Source organism: Ursus maritimus, unplaced genomic scaffold (genome assembly GCF_017311325.1).
Source record: "Ursus maritimus isolate PB19 unplaced genomic scaffold, ASM1731132v1 scaffold_33, whole genome shotgun sequence".
In the NCBI taxonomy this organism is placed as follows: Eukaryota; Metazoa; Chordata; class Mammalia; order Carnivora; family Ursidae; genus Ursus; species Ursus maritimus.
The window spans coordinates 23,637,690-23,653,331 of record NW_024425897.1 but is presented as its reverse complement, the minus strand read 5'-3'; positions in this window follow the sequence as shown (position 1 = coordinate 23,653,331).

The following is a 15,642-nucleotide window of genomic DNA, read 5'->3' as shown; positions in this document are numbered from 1 at the left end:
GTGTCTGTCTGCATGGGGCTTGCACAGGGTCATGGAGGCCTGTCTCCTTGAAATGAGGGACTTCTGTGCAAATGCCATCTGCTCTTTTCCATCAGGGACTGGGCACCCCACACCCACTCCACCCCACAGAGCCAAGAAGTCTTACTTAACAGCCCCCTCAGAAGGGAGGTGTGAGACTGGACACAGGAAGACCTCTGTGGTGGTTTTTCTTACTTGCTGGGTCGTGAGGAAGTCTGGGGTCCCCGGAGGAGGCCGGGGGACAGTGGTTGTTCACCAGCCGGGGGAGGAGTGTTTCAGTACCGTAACTACTGGTACAGACACACGGCATACGTCAGCTCGGTGTCAGCCACGTACCCATTTTCCTCACCCAGACCGCGACCAGCTGAGTCCCCTCCTTCACCTGAGGGCCTTGAGGAAACTGAGTCCCAGGGAGGTTAAGCTGCTTGCTCAAGACCACCAGCTAGGAAGGGGTAGAGCCGGGATTCACACCCAAGGAGTGTGCGTGTATGTCTGACCCCAGCCACGGAATGCCTGAGAGTAGAGCTCCGAGGGCACGGGCTGGGGGGACTTTACTGACCTTGCAGCAAAGACTACGGATCAAATGTTGGACTTGCGCTCTCAAACAGAAGTGCCTCCAGGAACCAGGTAGTATCAGAGGTGTGTGAAATCAGCCAGGTGTGAGAAAGAAAACTCAGACAACGCTCTTGGTTTCCTTTCTGCTTTTCCACTTTTGCGATGGTGCAGAGAACTCTTTCTGTTCCATTAAAAAAGAGAACACGGCTCACGCCTGGGACTGAATGGCAACCAAGCCCTCAGACCTGTGAGGCAGGCATGGCTGGGCCTTGGCTGCAGCCCCTTGAGGCTGTGCGGGAAGGTGACCTGGAGTTAGCAAATCTGCAGAGATTTTCAGAGAAGCTGGAAATTCCCGTTTTAATGTGAGATTGATTGCTTTTTATAGATTGGCTCAAATTAGTTTTACAAAACCCAGGGCCAGTAAACACCCCGAGGCCGGCTGTAGCCTGTGGGTCACCAGTTGGCAACTTCTATGCCGAACGTCCTTTTCCCCCAAAGTCCTTGGAGCTTCCCCATCAGGGTTTTTTTGTTTTTGGTTTTGTTTTTCTTCTAGGATCCAATTTAGGGCACCACTTTGCATTTAAAGATTTTGCTTTGTTTTGTTTTTACTGTGGTAAAATACACACGACATAAAATTTACCACGAATGACATTTAGGACATTCACAATGTGGGACAACCGTCAGCATCCTCTAGTTCCAGAATGCTTTCATCCTTTCCCTCCAAAAAACCCATCCCATTAACAGTCCCTCCCCGTCACGCCCTCCGCCAGCCCCTGGCGCCCACCAGTCCCCTGCCTCTGTAGATTCACCTCTTCTGCACATCTCCCGTCAGTGGAACCCTACGCTATGTGGCCTTTGTGTCTGGCTTCTCTCACTGAGCACCGTGTTTGCAAGGCTCGTCCAGGTTGTCACCGGTGTCGCGCTTCCTCCCTCTTCGTGGCTGAATCGTACTCCATCGTGTGGATGGACCACATTTTGGTTATCCCTTCATCCCTTGATGGACACGCGTTGTCTCCGCCTTTCAGCTGTTGTGAATGGTGCTTCCGTGAACATTCATGTCTTTGTGTTAATCTCCGTCTTCGTGTCTCTTGGGTTGACACCTAGGCCCAGAATGCTGAGTCATACGGTCACTCTCGGTTTCGCGTTTTGAGGAACCGCCAAACGGTCACCACAGCGGCTGCCCCACTTTACATTCCGACGTATTAGCGTTCGGATTTCCGCACATCCTCAGCAAATGCTTGTTATTTTTCTGTTTTTATATAGTTATAATTTTAAATTACAGTCATCCTGGCGGGTCTGAAGTGGAGAGCATGATTTTCAAAGTAGGCTTTTTCTCCTTTGATTAATTGAGCAAATGGGGCTGCCCTCTTCTGTCCCAGGCTCTGTGTGAGGCCGTCAGGGAAAACCACAGCAGCCGAGCCCCTGGGGCAATGCACCGTCCGCTGGGGAGACAGACAAGGAAATGAGTAGGGATGAGACAGAATGGAGACGGGCAGAGGGGCTGGGGGGACCCAGAGCAGGCTTCATCCTTAATCCTGGTGTAAGCACCCAAGGGCGGGAGGAGGACAGAGGCAGGGCTGTCTTCGCACAGACTCGCCACCTACGTTGAAATTTTTGAACAAGGGGCCCTGCCATTGCATTTTGCACCAGGCCCTGCAAACTCTGTAGCTCGTCTTGGGTAGTTTTCCAGCTGGAGGCAGGGGTCTGGGGAAGCCAGTCCCCACGGCTACATCTTTGACGTCTGGACGAGGGGGCTTTTTTTCTTCTTCTTTTTTAACCTGGGCACTTCTCACCTGTCAAGCCCCTGCTGTAGGTCACCCCTCCCCTCGTGCTGCCCTCTCTCTCTTCCAAGCTGGTCCCCGAAGCTGAGTGAGTACATGAAGCAGCAGATGGGTTTTTCCAAATGGCTCGTCTCAGCAGGCTCTGATCCAGAGTGTACGTGCTGGGAGGAGGCCGTTCGTCCGATTTGGGGTCACAGTCACAGCTGACAGCTCCAGAGACAGAACCCCAGCACCTCCAGATGCTGTTCGTCAGCTGCAGAGCCGGAGAGGATGCTGAAGGGGGGCTCTTGGGGCCAAGCGGCCTCACCTGGATGGTAGGCATGGCGGTCCCTCGACAGTATGTTCTGGCCGTGGCCCAGTGGCTGTGCCAGGGCTCGGACCCCGCCTTCCCCTCAAGCTCCCAAATCCGCGTTTCTCCCCAAGTCTGACTGAGACCTCCCCTACCTCGGGAAGCTTCCACAACTCATGGGCTCGGAAATCCACCCATCCTCCTTTTCTTTTCTTTCTTTTTTTTTTTTTTTATGATTTTATTTATGGGGGGCGGATCCTGGCTGGCTCAGACGGTAGAACATGTGCCTCTTGATCTCAGGGTCCTGGATTCAAGCCCCATGATGTAGGGCTTGCTTTTAAAATAATAATAATAATAATAAACTTTTAAAAAATAAAGATTTTATTTATTTATTTGAGAGACAGAAATAATGAGCAAAGGCTGGGGGGCATGGGATGGGGGGGTGGAGGGAGAGGGAGAAGCAGACTTCCTGCTGAGCAGGGAGATGGACTCAACATGGGGGTCGATCCCAGGACCCCGAGATCATGACCTGAGCCGAAGGCAGGCGCTTCACTGACTGAGCCACCCCGGCGCCCCATGATTATTTTTCTCGATTATTTTTCTCTTCGGTACCAAGTGTTGGTGTGGGTGTGGGTGTGGGGAGATAGGAGTTCTCAGTCACTGTCGTGAGAGTGTAGACGGTGACAACCACTCTAGAAAGTGATTTCCCACGTGTGGTAAAAAAAAAAAGTTTGAGATGAGTAAACTGTATGACCCACAATTCTGCCCTTCGTGTGCCTGAGAGGAGTGGCTTTAAAAAAATTTTTTTAATTGGGGTAAAATTCACAGAACATAAAATTCACCATTCATACCGTTTTTTATTTATTTTATTTTTTTTAAAGATTTTATTTATTTATTCGACAGAGATAGAGACAGCCAGCGAGAGAGGGAACACAAGCAGGGGGAGTGGGAGAGGAAGAAGCAGGCTCCCAGTGGAGAAGCCTGATGTGGGGCTTGATCCCATAACGCCGGGATCACGCCCTGAGCTGAAGGCAGACGCTTAACCACTGTGCCACCCAGGCGCCCCTCACACCGTTTTTTAAAGCATAGAATTCAGTGGCTTTTAGTAAATTCAGAATGTTGGGAAACTATCATCATGATCTAAATCCAGAACATTCTTGTCACTCTGGGAAGGAAATCCGTACCCATCAAGCCGTCAGTCCCCATTTCCCCTCCCCCCAGCCCCTGGCAACCACTAATCTGCTTTCCATCTCTTTGGATTTGCCTGTTCTGGGCACTTCATGTAAATGGAATCGTACACTGTGTGGCCTTTGAGTGTGGCCTCTTTACTCAACATCATGCTTTCAAGGTTCATCCGTGTTGGAACACGCATCAGCACCTTCTTCCTTACGGAGGAATAGTACTCGATTGCATGGCAGGACCCTCTCCCTTTTATCTGTTCATCTGTGGATGAATACGTGGGTAGTTTCCACCTTCGGCTGTTGTGAGCAGAGCTGCCGTGAACATTTGTGGACACGTTTTCATGTGGACATATGTTTTCAATTCTTTTGGGTGGAATTGCTGGGGGAGGAATATTTTTTTAACCTTATTTTCGGGGCGCCTGGGTGGCTCAGTCGGTGAAGCGTCTGCCTTCGGCTCAGGTCATGATCTCGGGGTCCTGGGATCGAGTCCCGCATGGGGCTCCCTGCTCCGCGGGGTGTCTGCTTCTCCCCCTCCCTCTGCTTGTGCTCGCTCTCCTATCTCTGTCACTATCTCTGTCTCTCTCTCTCAAATAAATAAATAAAATCTAAAAAAAGAAAATTAAAGAAGTAAACCTGGTTTTCACTGTGGTCCTTAGGAAAAAAAAAACACTTTACCTCCCTACCAAGTACACACACACACACACATAAAACAAAAGCTTCACCAAAGAATATTCAAGTACTTATTACAAACTATTCTGACCTGTGTCATTTAAGAAAAAAAATGGATTTCGTGACCCATTAATGCCTCAGGCAGTTTGAAAAACACTGCTTTGGGGGTTTTTTGGAAGTTTTTTTTTTTTTAATTCAATTAATTAACATATAATGTATTATTAGTTTCAGTGGTAGAGGTCAGTGACCCGATCATCAGTCTTATATAACACCCAGTGCTCATGACATCTCGAGTCTTCCTTAACGCCCATCACCAGGTTACCCCATCCCCCCACCCGAAAACTGCTGCTTTGCAGCAATCAGCCCAAGGATGTTTGTAGCAGCCCGCTTTGCATTTGCAAATACTAGAAACAACTTCCATGTCTTTTGTTTGGTTTTTAAGAAGTGTGCTGTGGGACATATGGTGGAATATGGAGGAATATGGTGGAATACGGGGGAGGAAAAGGCATAAATCGGATCCGTGCATGTTAACTTGGATAGATCTTAAAACGAGCCAAAAAGCACACTGCAGAATAACCTATTAGGTAGAGTTAATTTAGTTATATTAATTAATACACACAAAACAGTACCAACTATATTTCTTGCATCTATAAATATGTGTGTGAAGTTTTTTTGAGTTTTTAATTCCAGTGAATTAGAATGCCAGTGTTCTATTAGTTTCGGGTGTGCAATACAGTGATTCAGCACCATCGTACATCGCCAGGTGTCCTCACAAATGTGCTCCTTTATCCCCATCACCTATTTCCCCCCTCCCCATGTGTGTAAGGTTTAAAAATAAGCTGAGGGGCGCCTGGCTGGCTCAATTTATCTTGGGGTTCTGAGTTCAAGCCCCATGTTGGGTGTAGAAATTACTTAAATAAAATCTTAAAAATAAATACATAAGTAAATAAAAGTAGGATGAGAGTCTATATACTTCATTCGTGTTGGAGTTCATCTCATGATTAGAGGGGCACCAACACACACCCTTTCATTAAGAATAAAAGTAAATTCAGGGGCGCCTGGGTAGCGCAGTCGTTAAGTGTCTGCCTTCGGCTCAGGGCGTGATCCCGGCGTTCCGGGATCGAGTCCCACATCGGGCTCCTCCTCTGGGTGCCTGCTTCTTCCTCTCCCACTCCCCCTGCCTCTGTTCCCTCTCTCGCTGGCTGTCTCTGTCAAATAAATAAATAAAGTCTTAAAAAAAAAAAAAAAAGAATAAAAGTAAATTCAAAGGAAATAGAAGAAAATGTTAACAACGTTCGGTTCCGAGCGTTGGGCACATGTGTGTTTGTTATATCGTTCCAGGTACATTTCTTTCTTTCTTTTTTTTTTTTTTTTTAAGATTTTATTTTTAAGTAATCTCTACACCCAGCGTGGGGCTGGAACCCACAACCCCAGGATCAAGAGTCGCACGTTCCACCGACTGAGCCAGCCAGGCGCCCTCATGTACATTTCTGAATATTAAAATGTTCCCCAGGGATGGGGGAACGGAACGCTCAAAACAAAGTAGACCAACCCTTGCGTGCTAAGCACCGATGAGTCCCACCCACACTTCTCGGAACAAGATGGAAGGCAGCTGTTCTGATTTCTGTTTACTAAAAACAGAAGTTGTTGAAGGGTCAACAGCAAGCTAGCCCGTCTAGACATCTCTCTCAGACCTGAGAGGCCACGGTGGGCGTCTTCATTGTCCTCCCTCCCTCTTGAGAACCTCCACTTCAATCCTGCACTTCTCCAGGGCCTGAGATTCTAGAAAGTTCCACAGAGCAGGGACTCTGGGATCCAGTACCCAAACACCCATTACAGCCAAGGTCAGTAATTTCTGGCCCCAGGTAGGAGAGCTATTATATTTCAAATAATAATACAGAAAAGTTCTTTAACTTTTTCGGGGGTGTTGGGCAGGGGGGTCAGAAAGAGGTCATTTAATTGTTTAATGTTTGCCTTTTTTATTGTGGTAAAATACACATAAAATCAACCATTTTAAATTGTGCCACCCAGAGGTCTTAAGTACATTCACAATTTTCCTTTAACTTTTTTTTATTTTAATTTTTAAAATTTATTTAAGTAATTTCTCCATCCAGCATGGGGTTCGATCTCATGACCCCAAGATGAAGAGTCACAGGCTCTTCTGACTGAGCCAGCCAGGTGCCCCTTCTTTTACTTTTTAAAAACATTTATTGGGCAGCTGGCTGGCTCAGGTCATAATCTCAGGGTTCTGGAATTGAGGCACACTCGGCGGGGGTCTGCTTCTCCCGCTCCCTCTGCCCACACCCTCACCCCCATTCGTGCTCTTTCTCACACGTTCTCTCTCTCTTAAATAAGTTCATCTTTAAAAAAACAAAAAACAAAACACATTCATTCTCTCCTTCCGTCTGCATGGCCAGCCTGCAGATAGCAGGACCGAGAATATTCCGGTGTAAAACGTTTCAATGCACCAAAGCCGCACGAGGCAATTTGTACGATATTCATTCTTCGACTCCTCACTGTGAGCCTGTGAGGAAGCTTGTACTACAAACCGTGTTTTTCCAAACAAGAGACGTGAGATTAACCTGCAAAAGTCATAGAGCTAAGTGACAAAGCTGGGACCTGACCCAGGCATCCTGAACACCTGAGCCGCAGACCGGAGCCCTTCACCAGCACAGCAGGCTCATGACAGCCCGATTTGTCTCACCAGTTCCCCACCCAGATTCTTTTCTGTCTTCGTGGCTTTTTTTTTTTTTTTTTAACCTTTGCAATAAGTCATTCAGAGTTCCTTGTTCTGACCCAAGGACTGGGAATTGCTGAAGGTGTCTGTGCTGAGTCACTAACAGGGAAGAATGAAGAGACAGAGCATAACCAGTGTTTGCTTTCTTGGGCCAGGAGGAAGTAGTCCATTTAAATAGCTGAGTCACTCCTGGGCGGTCCCAACAGCAACCTCAGATGACAAAGACAGGCCTCAGGTTGTTGCCGGCAGCGTTGTTGCCGCTCCTTACCTTTGACAACCTGAGATCAGTCATTCAGCAATGATTGTTACGTATTGAGCGCCTACTGTGTACCAGGCACTGTGCTAGGTTGTGGGTCACCATGGAACAGAAGAGGTACGAGGTCACCTATGTTCTAATGGAGCGTGAACCCCAAATGATGAAAAGACAAGAGGGTGATTTGGGGGAGGGAGCTGTTTGAGCTGGGGTCGTCTGAGGAGGTGACGTCTGAGCTGAGCGAGGCGAGGGGCCAGCCACAGGTTTCTGGGGGAAAGAATGAGCCAACCACAATCTGGTGGGTCCTCAGAACGTTGAACACAGAGTAACCATATGACCCAGCAATTCCACCCCTAGGTAGAGACCCTCAAGAAATGAGGACCTGTCGACGCAGAAACATTTTTTTTTATGATTTTATTTATTTATTGGACAGAGCGAGAGAGGGAACACAGCAGGGGGAGTGGGAGAGGGAGAAGCAGGCTCGCAGCAGAGGAGGGAGCCCGATGCGGGGCTCGGTTCTAGGACGCTGGGATCATGACCTGAGCTGAAGGCAGACGCTTCACTGAGCCCCCCAGGCGCCCCTCATGCAGAAACTTTACATAAATGTTCATAACAGCTCTATTCACAGTAGCCAAAAGGTGGAAACAGCTGGATTGTGGGTGAAGTAAGCAATGGATAAAGAAACGGTAGTGTGTGGAATAGGCTCCGCCGTAGAAAGCGAGCAAAGATCCAACCCCTGCTGCCACGTGCGTGAGCCTTGGAAACGTCAAGCTAACGGAAGCAGCCGGTCACAAACGCCACATAGTGTGTGACTCCCTTCGTACGACACGCTCAGAACAGGCAAATTAATGTCAGAAAGCAGGTTAGCGGTTACCGAGGCATGGAGGTGGGGGGGATGGGGAGTGACTGCTTTCGTGGGTATGAGGTGTCTTTACCGGTTGATGAGAAAGTTCTGAAGCGTGAGAGACCTAGAGGTTGCGTGGCACTGTGAATACACTAATACCAATGCATTCGCACACTTGAAATGGTTAAGTACACACACACACACACACACACACACACACACACACACGGTGGGTAGAAGAAGATTGATCTGGGCAAAGGAATGGCAAGTTTAAAGATCGCAAGGCAGGAAGAAGCCTGGAATTGTGGAGCAGGAAATGGGCAGTGACAGGGAAGCATGAAGAAGGTAAGGGAGGAAGGAGGGACAGTCCAGCGGCTTCCGGGAGGGGGCTGAGCTACTCTGGCCCGAGTGGAGAGTGTTGGAGGGTTTTGATCAGGGCGTAGAAAACGTGCTGGACTGGACGGGGCCCAAGAGAGGCAGCAGGCACGCCATCTCCCCACCCCAGGCAGCCAGGTCTGGGCTCAGCCCAGTCCGTACGTAGCCTTGGAGAGGGACCCTCACTGAGGACGTCCTGCTGTTACTTAGAACTGAAGGCCCCTGGGCTGTGTGAGTGCTTTCAGAATAACACTTCAAAGAATTTTCTGATGGAACTAGAGGGTGTTATGCTAAGCGAAATAAGCCAGTCAGAGAAAGACAATTATATGATCTTGCTGATATGTGGAATTTAAGAAACAAAACAGAGGATCATAGGGGAAGAGAGGGAAAAAATAAAACAAGACGAAATCAGAGAGGGAAACAAACCATAAGAGACTCTTAAGCATAGGAAACAAACTGAGGGTTGCTGGAGGAGAGAGGGTTGGGCGGATGGGGTAACTGGGTGATGGGCATTAAGGACGGCACGTGATGGAATGAGCACTGGGTGTTATATAAGACTGATTAACCGCTGACCTCTACCTCTGAAACCAGCAATACATTATATCTTGAATTTAAATAAATTTTTAAAAAAAGAATTTTATGCTCTATATACAACAACAACAACAAAAAACAGTATCAGCTAGAGCCCTGGGGTAGATACACAGTAGAGGCCCTTCACCTTTCCTGGCCCCAGAGCAATTCGGCACACTCCCTGAGGCAATTAGAGACTCTGTGACACCCCCCCCCACACACACACACACAATGACTCTTGGCAGTTATGTAACCCCTTCAGTTGACAGGCCTGGTCAGCTGCCAGATGTGAGTTCCCTGACCTCTGACCCTCAATTATCTGGCGATTCTGGATATCAGCCTAGAGAAAGGGAAGGCTTTTTCCACAGAGGAGACTGGCTGGAAGCCGGGACTGATGTGAGCTGGCTCCAGTCAAGGACAGGCTTTTCCAGAGCAGGAAGATGGCTGACATCCGTTGTGCCCTACGGCCCGTGGGCATCTCCCTGATCCCCTACTACCCTAGCTGGTCTCCTCCGTTCTCATCGATTTGACCTGTCAAGCCTTCCCTGGCATGTTGCTTGCTCTTCGAACATACTAGAAATTTCTTAAAGCCCTTTCACACCTGCATCCCCCACCTAGTAGGTGTGCTCCTTGTTCGTAAGTAGGTGCTTGAACCTTAACCACGCGACAAACTCCTACAATCTCCCCGCCTACTCGATCTCTCCTCTCTGATGTCCCACCGGCCCCTTGGACTCATCGCGACAGAAACGTAGCCCCAGGCTTTCCTCCCAAACCTATTTTTCTCATAGTCACCTTCATCTTAGTTAATGACACCGTCTGCCAGGTGCTCAAGTTCAAATATCCGGGCATCATACACGCCCAACTCCTCCCTTCTTCTGTCCCCTACAATTCACCTCTTGGTGAGGCCTGCCAGACTGTCAGGGGGTCAGACCTCTCGAACTGGATTCTCTTTCTCCATCTCCCACCGAGACCCAAGCAGCATCCCACATGCAGGGCTGCGGCAATTGCACTTCCCGGCTCCACCCGCATGACCCATTCTCCACAGTCACCAGCCAGATCTAACTTTTTTATTAGCAGACTTTGTCTTTTAGAACTGTTCTAGATTTACAGAAATATTGCAACAGTAGTACGGAGAGTTCCTGTAACTCGCTCACCAGTTTCCCATTATTAATAACTTACATTAGGACAATCCATTTGCCCCGATTAACCAATATTGATATGTTATTATTAATTAAATCCTATTGTTTATTTAGATTTCCTTAGTTTGTCCCCTAACGTCTTTCTTCTGTCCCAGATCCTGTCCAGGACACCATGTTCGGTATAGCCCTCGAATCTCCTTAGGCTCCTCGGGGTTGTGACAGTTTCTCAGTCTTTCCCTGTGTTCGTGACCCAGACAGTTTTCAGGAGCACTGGTCACAGACTTAGTAGGTGGTCCTCCGTTGGGATTTATCCAGACCCAACTGACAGACATCACTGACCCCAATCCCAGGGGATGGTCGAGAAGCTTGTCTGGATGCCAAGCAACCAGGAAGAAGAAAAAGGAACAAGAAGAGAAAATTCCTGAGGAGCTGTCACAGCTCACCCGCAGACACGCCTCGGCTGGGAGCACAGGGCGCTGCAGCTGGGAGCTGATCCGAGGCGGCCCTGCCCGGGGGTGCCCTGGGAGGCTGGCAGAAGCACAGCTCCTCTTCAGAGCACGGCTCTTTCATCCTAGGCCTCTCGGAATCCTTGCAAGTTGCAATGGTAACGACCAACATACAGTTAAGAAAATCTGGCCCACAAGGAAACAAGGCACCGGGAACGAGAACCAAGAGAAAGAAGAGAGCAGCAGAAACAGACCCATATGGACCTCAGATTCTGGAATTTTCCCAACACAGATTCGAAAATAGTTATGCTTACCCTGTGTAAAGAAATAATCACCAAGCTTGAAGGTGTTTACAAGGAATGGAAGGCTGTAAGAAGTGGCAGAGCAGATTTGATAAAGAACAAGACAGAACTAGAGATATTAAAAAATAATAATAAACTCAACTGTAGGGGCGCCTGGGTAGCTCAGTTGATTAAACGTCTGCCTTCAGCTCAGGTCATGATCCCAGGGTCCTGGGATCAAGCCCTGCGTTGGGCTCCCCGCTCAGTGGGAGCCCTACTTCTACCTCTCCCACTCCCCCTGCTCATGTCCGTCCCCCCCCTTCTCTTTCGGTCAAAATAAATAAATGAAATCTTTAAAAATAAACTCAACTGTATTTGACAGAAGATCAGACGCAGCAGAAGGATTGACGAGGTATCAGAAGAAATTATCCAGGGGCGCCTGGGTGGCACAGCGGTTGGGCGTCTGCCTTCAGCTCAGGGCGTGATCCCGGCGTTCTGGGATTGAACCCCACATCAGGCTCCTCCGCTATCAGCCTGCTTCTTCCTCTCCCACTCCCCCTGCTTGTGTTCCCTCTCTCGCTGGCTGTCTCTATCTCTGTCAAATAAATAAAAAATTAAAAAAATATATGCTTTAAAAAAAAAAAAGAAGAAATTATCCAGAATGTCACACAGAGAGACGACAAAAAAAAAAAAAAAAAAAAAAAAAAAAAAACCAAGGGGGGGAAAAGAGAGACAAAAAAAAAAAAAAAAAAAAAAAAAAAGATAATACCAGAGAGAGGAAAGGAGAATGGGAAGATTCTGGGAGATGTGTTGTTTGCATTTGTTTGAAGTTCAGACAGAGGCAAGGAGGACCGCAGAGGAAGCTTTTTAAGAGGTAATGGCTGGGACTTATCCAGAATGGATGAAAACATGTCAACCTACAGATTTGAAGAGGCCAAATATTTGTCGAATGAATGACGTTCTTCCCCAAAACTTTGCACACAGTGGGAGCCAATCCATGTAATTGAAAGTCTGTCAGCCTGCTGCCAGCTCTTCCTGCCAGATGTCCTTCACCCACTGTTCAGCCTTTGTTGTCTTGCCTCGCCTCCCTAGTTATCTGTGTGGTTTAAAATAGGCGGGCAGGGAGAGGAATGTTGCCCAGCTACTGAGCTGAGACAAGCCCAGCTTGCAACCCCAGAGATTCTCCAAAACTTTCCCCTCAGGGAAGAGGAACACCTAAACCTGCTTAGCAGTCTTTCTCTCTTGGAACAAAGAGAAAGATTTCTGAACCCAGGAAAACACTCCAGTAGCCCTCCAGCTGAGCAAGGAGGGGGTAAAGGATGAGGACAGGTTCTTGGAGTTGTCACTCTCTGCTGGGCCCCCACCAGGCATCCGGGGAATTGCACGCCACCTGTACCGGGCTGACTGGTCAAGGCGGCATCACTGGCCCCATGCACGCTTTTCTAGAACTATAATGCCTTGTTTTTGTAGTGAAGGACCTGAAACAGGAACCAATCCCATTTTTCAGAAGGGAAAACTGAGGTCCAAGAAGCAAAGAGATCTGCTCATCTTTTCAATTGCCAGAGCCCAGTTTCTCTGGTGGGCCAGATCAGGCTGTTTCTTCTCATTGAAAATGAACATCAGTACTTGCCCCCACGAATCAAAGTCTTGTCACGTTCAAAGTTGGCCGCTGGACTCTGTAGAGACCGCCGTCTGACTTTCCCGATCATAGGAAATTGGATCAGTTCATTGGCAAGGACAGATCAAATGCAGGTGGAAAGGGTTTCAGTCAGTTTACAGAAGAAGGCAAACAAGGACAGGTCGACAGAGCGCAAATGGAAGACGTGTGGGGTTGCCAGAGGGAGTACAGATAACACGGTCCGGCGTGGAGGAACTCTGAAAAATCACACGAAGTTGAGGAAGCTGGGTACAGAAGCACAAATACTGTATGATTTCATTTACACGAAATACCTACAACAGGCAAATTCAGAAAGTGGAATCGAAGTCACCAGAGGGTGGAAGAGGGGGACAGGGAGTTGGTGTTGAACAGGGACAGAGTCCTGGTTCAAAAATGTTCTGGGGGCGCCTGGGTGGCTCAGTTGGTTAAGCGTCTGCCTTCGGCTCAGGTCATGATCTCAGGGTCCTGGGATCGAGCCCCGCATCGGGCTCCCTGCTCAGTGGGGTGTCTGCTTCTCCCTCTCCCCCCACTCCTGCTCATGCACGCTCGTTTCCTCTCTCTCTCTTTCACGCATGCACGCTCTAATAAATAAGTAAAACTTAAAAAAAAAATGTTCTGGAGGGGCATCTGGGTGTCTCTGTTGGTTAAGTGCCCGACTCTCGATTTCGGCTCAGGTCTTGATCTCAGGGTGCTGAAATCAAGCCCTGCGTTGGGCTCTGAGCTCAGCTGGGAGTCTGCTTGAAATTTTCTCTCTCCTCCCTTTGCCCCCCACCCCACTCTCTCTCTCTCTTAAAAAAAAAAAAAAGAAAATGTTCTGGAGACAGATAGTGGTGATGGTTGTACAGGAATAGGAATGTAGTTTGTGGCACCAAGTGGCAGATTTAAAAATGGTTAAGATGGTAAATTTTATCTTATGTATAGTTTGCATGATACACAAATATTTTAAAAAAGTGGTAGCTGAACTTATTCTGTATTTATTAATAGAGGTGGCTCCTAGAACTAGAAAAAAGCATGTCACATAACATGATGCCATTTGGGTTTTTTGGGGGTTTTGTTTTGTTCACAAGAACTCCACCAGGGGCGCCTGGGTGGCGCAGTCGTTAAGCGTCTGCCTTCGGCTCAGGGCATGATCCCAGAGTCCTGGGATCGAGCCCCACATCAGGCTCCTCCACTATGAGCCTGCTTCTTCCTCTCCCACTCCCCCTGCTTGTGTTCCCTCTCTCACTGGCTGTCTCTATCTCTGTCAAATAAATAAATAAAATCTTAAAAAAAAAATCCCACCAAAGCCAATACTAGGTAAATATGCTATGTCTTCATATGTACATATGTTAAAGCATAAAAATGGTCTGGAAAAATGCACCCCGTAGAGTTAATAGTGGTCTCTCCCTGGGGAAAGGCTGGAGGATAGAGCTAGGCGTCAAAGGAGGTCTTAGGTTCTAATTTATTTGTTGTTGTTGTTGTTTTAAAGATTTTATTTATTTCCACAGAGAGAGAGAGCACAAGCAGGGGGGCGGTGGCAGGCAGGGGGAGAAGCAGGCTCCCTGCTGAGCAAGAAGCCCAACACGGGACTCAATCCCAGGACCCCAGGATCATGACCTGAGCTGAACCCAGACACTCAACCGACTGAGTCACCCAGGCGTCCTTAATTTATTTGTTTTTAAAGGAGAATGGAAGAGCAGGCTGAATACCCCCTCCCCCCTTCCCCCCAGTAAACCTCATCCCAATCCTCAGCACCTGTCAGTGTTGCCTTCTGGGGCAAAAGGGGCTTGGCAGGTGTGATTCAGCTAGAGCTCGTGGCGTGGGCGATCCAGGTGGCCCATATAACCACAGGTGTTTATAAGGGGGGGGGAGGAGAGGCAGGAGGGTTCGGGGGAAGACGTGAGAGGGGAAGTAGACGTCTCCGCCGTGCACTTTGAAGGACGGAGGGAGCCACCAGCCAAGGAGTGCGGTGGCCTCTAGAAACTGCGAGAGGCAAGGAAGCAGTTTCTCCCCTCCCAGCCTCCGGAAGGAACCTGTTCTGCGGACGCCTTGGCTTTGGGGCTTCTTGACTTCCATTCCTGAGCTCCAGAATGTAAGAGAGTAAGTCTGTGTTGGGTGGCGGATTGTTAAAGAGGCGTGGGAGACGAAGGCGGCTGGGTTCATGTGTTACTTGTGCGGTTGAACATCACAGAAGGTACATAAGCAAATAGACGAGAGACGCGGGAGGAGGGAGCAGATCTGGGGCGGGTCAGGTGAGGCAGCCCCCCCCCCCAAGAGAAGGGTGAATTCGGTGGGCTTCTGGAACTGAGGAGGCGTTGAGGTGAGAGGTGCCTGAAGTGGGGGGTGTCGCGAGGCGATTAGCGTGTCACAGCCACCTGGGGAACTAAAGGTGTTCACGAGATCGACTCACATCCTCACACGTCCTTCTGCCTAAGATTAGACCTGCAAAATTTCACAGCGCTCAGAACAGTCCCGATTTAGGGTCTGAATTTACACCTTCTGCCGAGAAGGATCTTCACTTAAAAAACGCATAGAATTAAAAGAACGAAACGACTGCGACTATTTCAGTGCCAGCAGAGGCACTGTGAGCTTGGGCGGTGTCTCTTGAGGGAGCCTCGGGCGCTCTTGGAATTATCTGAGGGTCGGATCCTGCTAAGGAGTCGCATCTATTCATCTTGAGGGACGTGGGTCCAAAGGACAAATTCCATGCAAGTGGAATATAAGTCCCCTTTAAAAAAATAAAGGGGGGAGCTGGCAGGGTAGAGATGAGCAAAGTTGCTTGAATATGCATTGAAAACACTTGGGGGGGGGGCACCTGGGTGGTTCACAGGTTAAGCGTCCGACTCTGGATTTTGGCTCAGGTGATGA